Source organism: Scatophagus argus, chromosome 3 (assembly GCF_020382885.2).
Source record: "Scatophagus argus isolate fScaArg1 chromosome 3, fScaArg1.pri, whole genome shotgun sequence".
Classification (NCBI taxonomy): Eukaryota; Metazoa; Chordata; class Actinopteri; family Scatophagidae; genus Scatophagus; species Scatophagus argus.
The window spans coordinates 21,182,236-21,195,573 of record NC_058495.1 but is presented as its reverse complement, the minus strand read 5'-3'; positions in this window follow the sequence as shown (position 1 = coordinate 21,195,573).

Here is a 13,338-nt window from a genome sequence, read left to right as displayed (position 1 = left end):
TGTTTGCATGTACTGCTAAAAGTGAGCCCGAGTGAAAATCTGTTTTCAATCAATCTCAAGATCTTACATGAGTTCATACATGCATACACTGCATCTCTTGAAACGATCTTAAGGTGGAATTCCAGTAAGCTGAATCCATGACGGCAGTGCGTGTGTGTTTTTTTCCTCCTCGGGGAGAGTATAACATTCTCCTCTTCCTCCAGCTAGACAGTGAGTCAGAGTCTGCCCAGACTGGAGCTGTAGGTTCCCATGGCTCCTCTGCTCTCAGTCAGTAAGTCAGGCCACTAGTCAATCACTCAGTTAGCTGGTGTGCGTGGGCTGAGGCCCAGGCAGGCCAGCACAGAGTGAGGTAAGCTGTTCCACGGCACAATTCCTTATTTCCTTCTGAGTCAGGGAAATGTGCTCACAGCTACCAGCCAGGACGACCATTGCAGCATGTAGCAGTGACTCACCTCTCGCAGTCACTACTTCAAACAAAAGTGCTTATACAGATTCTCAAACATCTGTGGCCGAACACCAACCAGGTCCAATATGGAACTAATGCAAGAGTCCTTGATTGCGGTTCCTTTGGCCATTATGTTCTCATGTCTCTTAGCCAGGATGCTCTTGGATAAAAGGGCTATTAAAATCTCAGCTGTTGGAGGTTAGCTCTGCAGTGTTTTGATGATGTCAGCTGGTATGTCCTGAGGTGAGGGTGTTAACTGTGCTAGAAAATGCAACCGAAACAAGTGCCTCATTTAACCTCTATTCTCAAGTTTGCTCAGAGTTTGACTTTCTTTTGATGATCTTCATTTGCATATTTTCTTACATTATTTCATTTTTGTTGGCTACAATGACTTTATATATATATATATATATATATATATATATATATATATATATATATATATATATATATATATAACTTTTTTGCATCACATGTTAGTGTACTTTCTGCCTTTTTATAGAGAAATGAAAACAGAACATGCTCCCCTTCTTGTTCCTTGGGGAGAGTGGAGGGCCTGGATCTGAAATCTGAGAGCGTTTTCCTGCTGTGTGCTTTACAGTGCCAGAGCACTCACTGTAATTTACCAAAAGTGGCTGCTATTTATGCCATAAAGCATGTGTTTAACATTCCTGAACCCCACTGTGTTTGTGTATTCCTCGCTCTCTCTCTCGCTCACTCGCCTGCCTCTTCGGCTGTATTTCTATTTATGTGTGTGTGCGTGTGTGTGTTTGTGTGTGTGTGTGTGTAGTGAGTGGAAACGGTCCCTACAGAGCAGCAGTCCTTTCCCTCTTCACAGAAGGATCATCTCTCCCCCTCAGAGACAAGGCCGACAGGAAGTGGGAGTTTACATTGGCCTACTTTACCCAAAAAAGCTGCCTTGGTCAAGAAGCTGCAGAGCTCAAGTGCTGTTTCTGCTGCTGCTGCTGCTGCATGTTGCCACTACAAGCGCTGTGTCCCATCCCCCCCTACCATCAGCTGTCCCACCCAAGACTGCCGTTTTAGCCAAGTTTTTGGGGTGGAGTTGGGTGGCCAGGAACTATGGAGTGGCCTTGGGTGCAGCAGCAGTTAGGGCTCATGTCCTGGGAGACAGGAAGGAGCTGTCAGCATCTCATAAACAGGGCTCATCCTGCACTCATGACACACAAGACCTGGAGAGAACTCTCCCAGGAAAATCCTTTGGACACCCACTTAAACTCCAGACTGTGGTTCAGTCTGGTGCGTATCAATGGCCTACTCATGATGAGCCATAACATAGAAACTGAGTTTGCAAGCACCACCTTTCAAATGTGTGACTATCACACTGTAATTTTATCATTTTACTGATATGTTACAGTCACTTGTGTGAGTAAGTTGGTTATCAGCTGGGGGCAATCCAAATAATGTGTGCTGTGTGGTATTACCTGGGAATGCCAGTCTGTAAAATATTAGCAAAACAGTATGACTGCTTTATGCTCAAGAAGGGAAAGACTGTTTTCATAGCAGTGAAGCCACCGTCCCCTCCTCCCCTACTTGTCTCATTTGCACTATTCCTCATTTGCTCAATTCTGCAATACTGCTGTAAATATTGTTGCCATCTGGTCCCTGCTCACTGGTTATATCTTTTATTCTGGTTGTTTTTAATATTTATATAGTGTTGTTTTTATATGTATAGCGTTAGTATTTAGGTTATTGGGCTTACACCGGGACCAGGGAAACTAATTTCGTTCCACCTCATATTCTACATGTGTGAAATGACAATAAAGCTCCTTGAATGCTTGAATCCTTGAATCCTCAGCTGTACTTCCCAAGCACCTCTCACCTCACATATCACCTCCTTGGCCTCCTCCACCAAGATTAACACCTCTCAATGTCTGTCACCTTGCTTGAGAGCACTTAATTACTCTCTAGTGTTTTGGAGAGTCCCCTGTTGAGGTCTGGTGGGCATTTTCATCCCTGGGAGATCTTCTGCAGTGCTGTTGTACTTTTTACACAGTGAAGCTCAGTACTGATGTAAATGTCAGAATGCAGAACTAATACCTCTCTGCTGAGCTGCAAACAGGCCAGAGACACAAACACTGCATCTGGTAAATAAGAAGGCCAACAGCGGTAACACCACAAGTATGCTTAATGATGGATTTGATCAGGCTGTGGAGTTGCCCCGAGGCTGGATTGGAGAAGTGGTTGGGTGGGTTAGGGGATGGGGGTAGGGGGTGCATATTAAAGAGTAATGAATCACACACTCAGTCACAGGGTCGCCGGCTATGAATGTACTCTCTGTTGGTTTTCCTGGAGCCTGGAGTTTACTAACTGATGACGCAGGCTGGACTTGATCAGAGACATGTGTTGCAGCAGACTCAATGCCAGTGAGAAGCATAGTGTGGGGGGGGAGATGGAAGGATGGATGGCGCCTGAGCTCTCTGCTTTTCCTCTGTGTGTTCTTCTGGGCATTGCCTCACACTGGGGCTAGTGGGATCGGAGAGGAGAGGGAGGGAGAAAATAAACCTGACTTCTACCCTGGGACAGGAAACAAGAGATTCTCATCCTGACCCAGCTTTCTTAACTATCATTACTCCTAAATTCTTGTGTGGCATCTCAGCAAGCTGAAGGGCAGCACGTCTGCTGAATACAAACAAAAAAAAAAGGCAAACAAAACACATTTTTTCTGACCTTCACAGAACAAAAAATATGATCATAATTCTTGTGTGACTCCTCTTAACCAAACAAGACAAGAGTCTACAGCCTTGCTAGAAGCTCTGTGAGGCTGCAGGCCAACTTAGTAGGCAAGCATGGTGCTGTGAGCTAAGGGCTAAAAACTTCAGCAACATGCTCACAATGCCAGAGCTAAGGTGCCGATGTTTAGCAGGTAAAAGGTTGACCATGTTCACTATCTTAGTTCAACATTTAGCTTCCTAACATTTGCTAATTTTGCCTGAACACAAAGTACAGCTGAAGCTAACGGGAATTCATTTCTATTGATGATGACAGTAGTTGGCAGTCGTGGATCAGCGGTTAGGGTGTCGGACCCGTAACCGGTGGATCGCTGGTTCGATTCCCCGCCCCGGTGTCCATGGCTGAGGTACCCTTGAGCAAGGTACCTAACCCCCACTGCTCCCCGGGCGCTGCACGCGGTCGCCCACTGCCCCGGGTTTGCTGTGTGTGTGTGCACGTCACTTGGGTGGGTTAAATGCAGAGAACAAATTTCGTTGGAGTGAGTTCCCTCCAATGACAAAATATGTCACTTTAATCTTTTTTAATCTTGAGAAGTTAAGGAACCACCAAAGTAATTACAATTCATCCTGAGGCAGACCAGACTGTCCATACCAAATTTGATCCAACCCATGTAATATCTGCAAAGACATTTCACTAAAAAACAGCTCATGGATGCACTACCAACAAAGTCACCAAAGTCATTGTGATTCATGACTTTCTCCAGGTGTTTCACTCTGGACCACAGTGGTGGACAGACTGAACAACAGACCAAAACTGCCACAATACACCCACTAGCATGGCTAAAAACTGAGAAAATCATCCATGTACAGTCCAGGCTTACCTAAGACTCCTCTGCACCTGACAGTGGAGGAATTGTCACCTGTTTGCCACACTGGAATGCACCTGAGCATATTTTCCCAGACAAGGTGCAAAAGGACGTTGAGCTGTAGCCGGAGGCCTTGACAGAGAATTATGAAAGCGGTAATGTAGCTCTGTGCCCACCTGTCAGGACATGTTGTGGTGGAACAGCGTGTAAACAGCATCAGGCAGTGTGTTGGGAAACAGATTGTCTTCCCACTTGTTCTTTACTTTACAAGGGTTTTTTTTGCTGAAACATTTAAAGCTGTGTGTGTGAAAGGGAGAAGCACTCGGGCAAGCTGGATCATGCCACGACTAAATGTGTCGCATAGTGAATGAATTTCACTTCCAGGTAAAAGATTGCTAATTGAGTCATGATAGTCTCTGTTGCATGTCATTTCCCATGAACAGCCTCACAAGTTCACAGAGTTTTGAAGCCACGTCGACATGAGAGATGCGTGTATAGAGGAGGAGTAGGAGTTTATTTCGTCACTGTTGAGGGCTGAGGTGTCGATTGCTCCGCTGGATCAAAAGAAGTTAAGACTCGAGGCATTGAGCACCAAGAACAGATGCAAGCCATCCAAACACAGATAGTAAACACAAACAACCTGCTTCATGTTCATACACTCATACAGAGCACATATGACAGTTGTCATATTGTCATTAATCACCACACACATCGTCACACTGCCTCTAACATCAAAACACAGATGGAGGTGAACACTCTGAGAAGAGCTCTTCGGTGTGGGAGGCCAATGCAGCAGCTGGTTATGATGGAAAACACCCGACTCTACCGACACCTCACAGGCCGTCCCTGTCATTGTAACTCACTGGACGGCGGCTGATTACCCCATAGAAGCTCAGAGGCTCCGGACCTGGAGGAGAGCGATGTATTCATCAGCGGCCCAGCTTTCAAACAATTCCAACCAAACAGAGAACCAGTTGATTCTGCACAGTTGGTTCCCAAACAATAGACACACAAACACACACACGCACAAGGAAGCGCTCCCGCAATCCCAAATCTGTGCACGCACACAGACACATGCACACAGCCCTGCACATGTTGAAGCCATTATCCTGTTGCTTGTTAAGTCATTACTCTATAGCTTGTTATTTTCTCAAGCAAGAGAAAGCAATCTATCCACAAAGGAGTGCTGAGAGATTTGCCACCCGACTGCGCCTTGGGATATGGGAAGTTACCCTGAAATTTGAGGAATGTGGTGAGGTCTGAAACCTAAGGAACAGAGGAAAAAAATCTTCTTCTGGAACAGTGAGAGCTTCTTTCCTGGAGTCTCCAAGTCATGGCCGCAGCCAAGACTGTACGAGATGTCCACTGGGAGGGAGTATTATAGACATTACTGATGACAGTGCAGAAATGTTTCAGTCCACCAATGGGACATGGAGGAACTGACATAGTCTGAGAGCTTTGACATATTCACGGTGGATCTCAGACATCTGGTTTCCATTTCCCTCCTCCCCTAAGACAGTGAGTGCTGGCAGCGGTGCTTTTCAATGAAATAGTCTATTCGACTTCCTGTGCTATCAGTTTAGCATAAGTGTGTGCACCACAAAGGGCAGTGAAAGAGATTCTCATCACATAGGCCGTTATCAGAGCGAACTGCACTACTTTCCTCCAAGTTTCTTTTTCTTTCGCTCCCCACCCCCAAGTTCTGACGCCACCCTCAGGGTTTATTAGTAGGAACACCCCATGAGCAGCCATTTTCACAGCATCCCCTCCGCTCTGCTCCACACTAGGAAAACCTGTGAGCCAACACACTCTCACCACACTGCTAATGAGTGACACATGCCCCCTAGCTCCGCCGCTGACACCTAAGATCAAAGCCCTGGAAGAGCAGGCGACTGGTTTAATCATTAAATCCAGACCCCCTCATCCTCATCCACCTCCTCCTTGACACCCACGCGATACGTCTGAGGGCAACCAAATGGTGACACACCTGTCCTCTTTTTTTAACACAAACGGAGCAGCGGTGTGACTGTCTTGTGCTTCCATTCACAGCACCAGTGACAGCGCAAAGTAATGTGTATTCCACCTGTGTAAGATAAGAGATCAGATAACACCATCCGAATATGTTGCATGTCACTGTGCGAGACATAAACGAGTCTTTGTGCATAGGTCCAAACTATTCATCTGCACTACAGCCTGTAGGTGGACAGATTAAGGGAGGAAATGAAATTATGGAAATCTGCCTGCAAAAGTCTGGATCAACACCGAATCTCTCGCCTCATGATCCCTACAGTCCTTTTCATTAAATCAATTGCTTCACCCAGCTTCACCGGCTGAAATATTGTCCGAGCAGTTTCCATGCTGTCCAAGGGCGTCGAGAATAGAGCGGGTAGATGGGGGGGGGGGGGGGGGGCAGGCAGGGCAAAGGCAGGAAATCCCAGTGCAGCATGAACTATTTTCCTCCATAGTTCCACCAGAACAGCTCTTTGTACCAGTCCCCCATCCCCCTCTATCAGGCCTCTGTCTTTGACAACCATCCACTGCTGTTCTACGAGGCAACCGCACCACTACCACCACCACCACCACCGTGAAAAAAACAATCCAAACCTCTGTTACACACACACACACACACACATATATATGCATGCAGTTCACTTGTGGGCCATTACTCAGCAGTGCTGGCGTTGTGGAGTGGGGATCAAAAGCTTGGGGTTCCCCTCCATCTCAGTCCAAAGTCCCACTGTGGTTAGACCATAGACAGAGAGGCACCTTATTTTACACAGAGCCCCCAAATGCCAAAAAAAACTCCCAAGTATACAAAGGAAGACGCGCACATATGTTCTAAAAACGCTTCCTTTCCTGCTACACAAATTCAACACAGGAGGAAAATGATCTGTCGCAAATCAAGGCCTTTTTCTTTTCCGTCCTTCTCCTCAAACATTCTTTGGCAGTAACTCTGAATCCCTCTCTCAGTATCACTTGATCATGGAGGACGCACATGCTCTTCATGTGACTCCAATGAAGAGATGGCTCTGCAACAAAACTCAAGTCTGTCCTGGACTCCCATTTCACAGTGACACACATTCCACTTCATTAAGACTGAACGCTCAGAGGAATGAGAGAAATTCTGGTCAGTGACACTCAGCAAGGACCAGAAAAAGCAAATATCAGCGTTTGACTCCCTGCCACAGCACGATACCCACAGAATGTGTGTTTCCACATTGCGACACCAAATCCAGACACAGTGCTGATTTGTTGCAGAGCAGGAACCAGGCCAGTGATTGAGTTGGATTTATTTTATGCACCAGTGAGACCCCATGCAAAGACTGAGAGGCCGCCAAAAAAAAGTCCGCAGCCGGGCCCGTTTTTTCCCCTACTCAAAACTATAGAAGAGGCAAGTGTGAGTATAGTGGGTGGGAGTAAGCAAGGCACCTTGCAACAGCTGGTCTGAATTATCCGTGGGGTCGGGGGTAGTTGGCTCGAGGAGGTGGAGGGGAGGCGAGGAGACTCCTGGCGCCAGGATCGGGCCAGCAGGTCAGGGAGGATGACGATTACCAAAACACTAGCAGGCAGCCATAGCCCTGCAGAGAGGAGGTGTTCCTGGCTCACACCGCTCACAGCCACAGGATGGGGAGGCAACTGGACGACCATGGGGGGTGCATGTGTGTGACTGTGTGTGTGTGTGTGTGTGTGTGTGTGTGTGTGAGAGAGAGAGAGAGAGAGAGAGAGAGAGAGAGAGGGACACTGCTACTTCCACTTCCTATGAGATATCCCCTTCCTGTCATTGAGAAACATGGAGAAACACCTTGTTAATGACTGTTAGGTGAAACAAGTTTTACTCCATCAGTGAACACAAGTTTATCAGGCTTCACACGCCCCCAAAGCTAGCTTATAATATGCTAGCATATGGTAAGTTTTATTGTGTTTAATGTAACTCGTGTCTTGTTTCTGTTTCTGCGACTATAAAACCAGCTGCTTGCAAGGTGCAGTTCGCTCACAAGGTCCCTTTTGTGCTTCCTCTCCAACAGAGCTGACCACATGTGAACATATTAAAAACAGTGATGTTACTGGTAACGCACAGGAACAGAGCTCCCTCTGCTGGTGGAAGTGCAACACTGCACCAACAGACAGAACAATTACTCTAATGACACAAAATATCATCATGGAGAGCTCGTGTGTATGTGCATGCGTGTGTGTGTGTGTGCGTGCGTGCGTGCGTGTGTGCGTGTGTGTGTGTGTGTGTGTGTGTGTGTGTGTGTAGTGTCTATGATAAAAAAGTACCAAAGGTTAAACCATGATAACATCTCCCAGATCTTAAACATGCAATGCACTCTACTGAACACTGTCTGAACCATATTTATAATAAAATATACATTTCTTTAATTTATTCCTTTTTCATTTCATTGGACAGTTTATAAAAAGAACAACAAATAGTTGCACTGCGGTCATCTTTTGGTCTACTAATGGAAGTTTCTCTCTCTTTTAATTCCTGATTCACTGGCTTTACTCATGTCACCGTGATTTGTTTTCTGATTGTCTAATTTTAGTCATTTAAAGGGACAGTTCTCCCCAAAATCAAAAATAAACATTTTTTCTTTTACTTGTATTGCTAGGTTTCCATCTAGATTGTTTTGATGTGAGCTGCAGACTTTTTGAGATTTTGGCCTTCTCTTAAATGTAATGGAGCTCAGTGGCATTTCAATTGTGGTGCTCAAAGCAGCAAAAAAAAAAAAAAATGTAAATAACTCAACAATAATGTCTTTGTTGTGAGCATTTTCATGTGTTGACTATTTTCTTCCTCACAAACTACACTGTGTCAATGCTCAGAGGGTGCACCTACTTATGGATGAGGGGCTTATGATAGTGACTGTGCGGGATGTAAACATTGATGCCGTCCTCCTCGACTGCTCTGAATTGAATTACCTGTGTGTATATTATATGTATGTAGCATGAAGGAGGACTACAAACTTTCATTTTGTGTATAAATTATGGTGAATCCTCTTTAAAAGCAAATGAAAGTTAATAATGCAGCCCCCTTTTCCATATGTAACCTTTTTAATTGCCAAAGTTCATGTAGCTCTTTCTACTTCAGGAAATTATAGTGTGATGACTACGAATTGAATAAATAAATAATTGCTGTCATCATAAAGGCAATAATGTTGTGTCCACATTCAGTGGCGCCGTGTGACTAATGCTGTGTAGCAGTAGAGGGCAGCATCGGTCAAGATCACAATCTTTTTCCCCAAAGAGGAAAATTTGCTTCAAAGTCTGAATCCTGATTTCACTGACCTATAGCTGACAAAAGGAGAAGTGACACACTCCCAGAGAAGAAATACTGTCTGTCTTCCTGTCTCTCTTTCCAGGAAAATAAATAAATAAATAAATACATTTTAAAAAACCTTCAGATGTAATTCTTCTGTCATCTCTGTCCGGACATCAGCCCCAGGTTAGAGAACTTCTCCCGAGACTCCAAACTCTGGTGTTCACACCATCATAGTCCTGCCAATTAACAGATGACAACAGACTGCTAACACACTGCTGTAAGTGCAGTGCAAGAGAAGAGGAGGACTGAGACACACACACACACACACACACACACACACACACACACACACACACAGTGCCAGCTGTCCAAGCGCCTGGCCTGCTGCCGGGAAGTCGCACTTCTCTGAATGCCAAGCTGATCCTTCTGTTACATCTCGGAGAGTGAAGCAGGAGCGCAGGGCTTTCCCTCAGGACTCTCTTCACCTGCTCCTGCTCCAGCTTCTCACCGCTCAACATCCTGGGGCCTCACATACCTCTAAAGAGCTGTTAAATGTTGGCAGGACCTCTCTGAGGCCTGGAGAGACAGCTTTAGATGGGACTGAGGCTGACGCCCTCTGCTGGCAAAGATACTGAAAAAAACTGGACACGTGCAACACATCGCTTGAGTTGAAAGTTGCAGTCACCTGGAGGGAAAATGAACCGTCCATAACGCACGTGAAAAACTCACACAGTGAATTGCAAGTGGTGTTGAGACAGGAAACTGCAGCCGCCAATTATTAAAGCCGAGCTCTTATTCAGAAGAAAGAAACTCTGGCTTTAAATTAAAATCCTTTCCCAGTGGTTGAAGGTAAAAAAGAGAAATCCATGAAATAGGGCGACTGCTCCAGGGATTTGAACCCACGATGCCTTGATATACAGTATGTCAGCTGTCAGGATCCCCAAACATTTTTATGTCTTATAAGCCCCCACATATTCTCATGCATATCACAATATGGACTACAATTCTGATTTGGTTCATGAGAAGTTCCTGCTTCTCACAATCACAACAGCAAAGCACAACAACATCAAGAATGACAACATAAAGTCCATAAAGATTACTACTTCTATTGTGGTCTGTCATGTAAGACTGCATGACTCCAAGTGACATCATGACATCATACCAGCAAAACATGACAATTACCCAATATTAGAATTTAAAATATTAATTCTAAGGAATTACATAAAAATGATAACTTAGGTGATAAGTTGAAAGAAGCTTACCTTTTTACATAAATGTATCTTCTTCTTAAATATTTGAAATAATTTAAAATTCCTGGTACCAAAAACAAATACTCACATTAAGATTGTCTCTAATATGACAAGTCAGTGTAAATATCTTTAAGGTACTACTGTAGAAAAGACTTATCATAATCATTTTATATGCAACATGCAAAAACTAAAAGCTTCTTCTCTGTGCGTCTGCTGTGATGCCTTCAAATGTCATTATGTATCCTATGTTGTCTTTGTCCTTCTTCACGTCTTCCCTCTGTATCACAGGCCTGTTGTCTGCCTGCCAAAATCAACACATAATAAGCGGCACCAAAATGTGCTACTCATGTACTCAGTGTTATCAGTTCTTGTCTCTGACTGTCAGATTTCGGAAAACGTAAAACTTTATGCCTGACAGCTTCGAGCAGCTGACTTTGATATTTAACATGCGAGGATTTGCACAGGGAGCATGTTATTTAATGTGCAGCGTGCAAGAGTTCAACTGAGCTCAACAGAAAAGCAGTGAGAAGTGGAATCGCTGCATCGCCGGATCAGCTGAAGACAACTGGACTCATACATCTGAATTCTTTATAAGACTGGCAAGGCGTTTGTTTCAGTTCAAAACACTTGTGAGGGCGCAAACAGAAGTACATAAACACACCTAAAAAACTCAAGTAAAAGTGCAGAAATGACAAATATAATAAAGAGACACACACAGGGATACATGGTCTATTGTGAGACAATGAAAGGTGAATTTTGTTCAGTGTTTTGTGTTCTTTTTGATGACTGTGCCAAAGCAACTGACACTAAACAGGAAGCGCCATCAAACTGTTCATCCACCTTCTAGACATGACCTGCAGGGCTGCGACTTATTACCATTCCCAAATTCACACTTCATGATTCATTAGAAAGGGAGAGGCCAATAAAGCTAAGAGTAAGAGTCTCTGACCTCATAATAAGCCATCAGGTCTGCTGTTGTAAAGGTTAAGATCACTGACATCAACTGTGCGCTGCAAAGTTGATTCTTTACATCCGAAAACCGAAATGTTTTTATCCACGATTCACTTCTGACAATGCTTTAATAAATACAAATTTAGCAGCCATTTGTTAAGCCCTCATTTGTTCTTTATCTATTCGTCTATCTTTATTCTGATCTGTCAGCTTTCTCAAATTCTGCCTGGCAACAAAGCGAACTAAGTGAACACACAGTTCGACGGTGCAACACATGTGCTGCCGGTCAGCCACTTCTCTCTCTCTCTTTTTCTGTGTGTGTGTTTGAGCAGTTGCCCAGGCGACAGGTGTCGTTGTCTTCGGTGGCAGAGGTGACGGTGGTGTTTGTGTGTATGCGTGCACTTTGGCGTATCCGTGAATTCATGAGCATGTGTGTATAAAGGAAATATATGGGGCCTTGGAGCCTGTGTAAACTGTGAAAGAGCCGCCACGTGGCTCGCAGAAATGCCTCTCATTGTGACAGCAGCTCTGTCTAAACGGCAATTATGGTCAGAGGCCGAGCACCGCCACCTGCATCCCTGGGCGTCTTTAAAACGGGACTGACCGAGCGCGTTTAAGCGAAGCTATGTCCACCCTGACAGTGAGATGCTTGAGGTCATGAACTGAAGTTCTCTCCGAGCAGCTAGACAGGTTTCCCTTCCAAGTCTATTTAAAGTCAAGGAGAGCGACTGAAGTCACGTCCCGCTCTTTAGAAATAGTGATTTCATTGGAACCTAAACACGAGATATTAAAAACTTGGAGGAGGTATCTTTACGATAACTGAACTGGTCTGTAAGGCCGTGACGCTTAGGACAAATTCAGAGTTAAAACAACAGAAATGATCCGATGATAAATTGATCAGATCTTCAAATGAGGGAAACAGCTAGCAAAACAGACAAAAGTGGAATGGTTTTCATGAGTGCGTTAAGGCACTAATTTTTGAATGATTTAGATCAGTTGACCTACAAAAGGTATACAGCCAACACTTCACAGCAGAAAACTGCTCTGTTGCTGTTTACTTTTCACTCCACTCCACTCCACGCCTGTTATTACACATGACGCCACAGATTTATCTCCCCTTACTATGGATTGCTCATTGTAGTGTGTTTGAAGTCTTGCGGCTCCTGAATGATGCATCTAAGTGTCTGTGTAGCCTTGTTAACCCTTTCATTCTGCTTTATTGGGCAGGAGGGGCTGCAGCGGGGCTCTCACTGGGATCCTGGAGTGCGTCAGATTGTCTGCGGGCCTGTGTTTGGATAAGGCAGCATGTCCATTGTCTCTGATGCCCCAGCTGGGCCGAGGTATGCCTCCATGCTCCTGAAATAGAAAGACAGCTGAGGGCTGCCATGCATACTGAGGGCAGGGCTGGCCACGCAGTCCGGGCCCACTGACCCAGACCACAACTTAGCGCAATGAGAGACGATGTATTGTCTGGAGCCAGAGGCTAATAGCTGAGGTATCAAGCCCCCCGAATGGCTCACTAAAAGTCTGATTAACTCGGCTGTGTGTTATTGTTGCCTGTGTATGGGTGGATGTCAGGGAGTTGGAGCGGGTGTGTACGAGTAATTGAGGCTTTAGAGGGTGTTTGTGCCACGCGTCAGCCCGTCTCCACTCTGATGAACCGATGGCTAAGACCTGAGCCCACACAGTTGCTGCAAGGTATTGTGGGCAGGCGCGAGGCGATTACAGAAATATCCACCCTCCATGAATGCTTTGATCCAAAATGAAACTCTGCTTCACCACCCATTTTTAGGTTACAGCTTTAGAGCAAAATTAAAATTTGTTCTCTGAAGCAAACAAGCGAGCACAAGTATATTTGCACATACGGAAAAGGAGA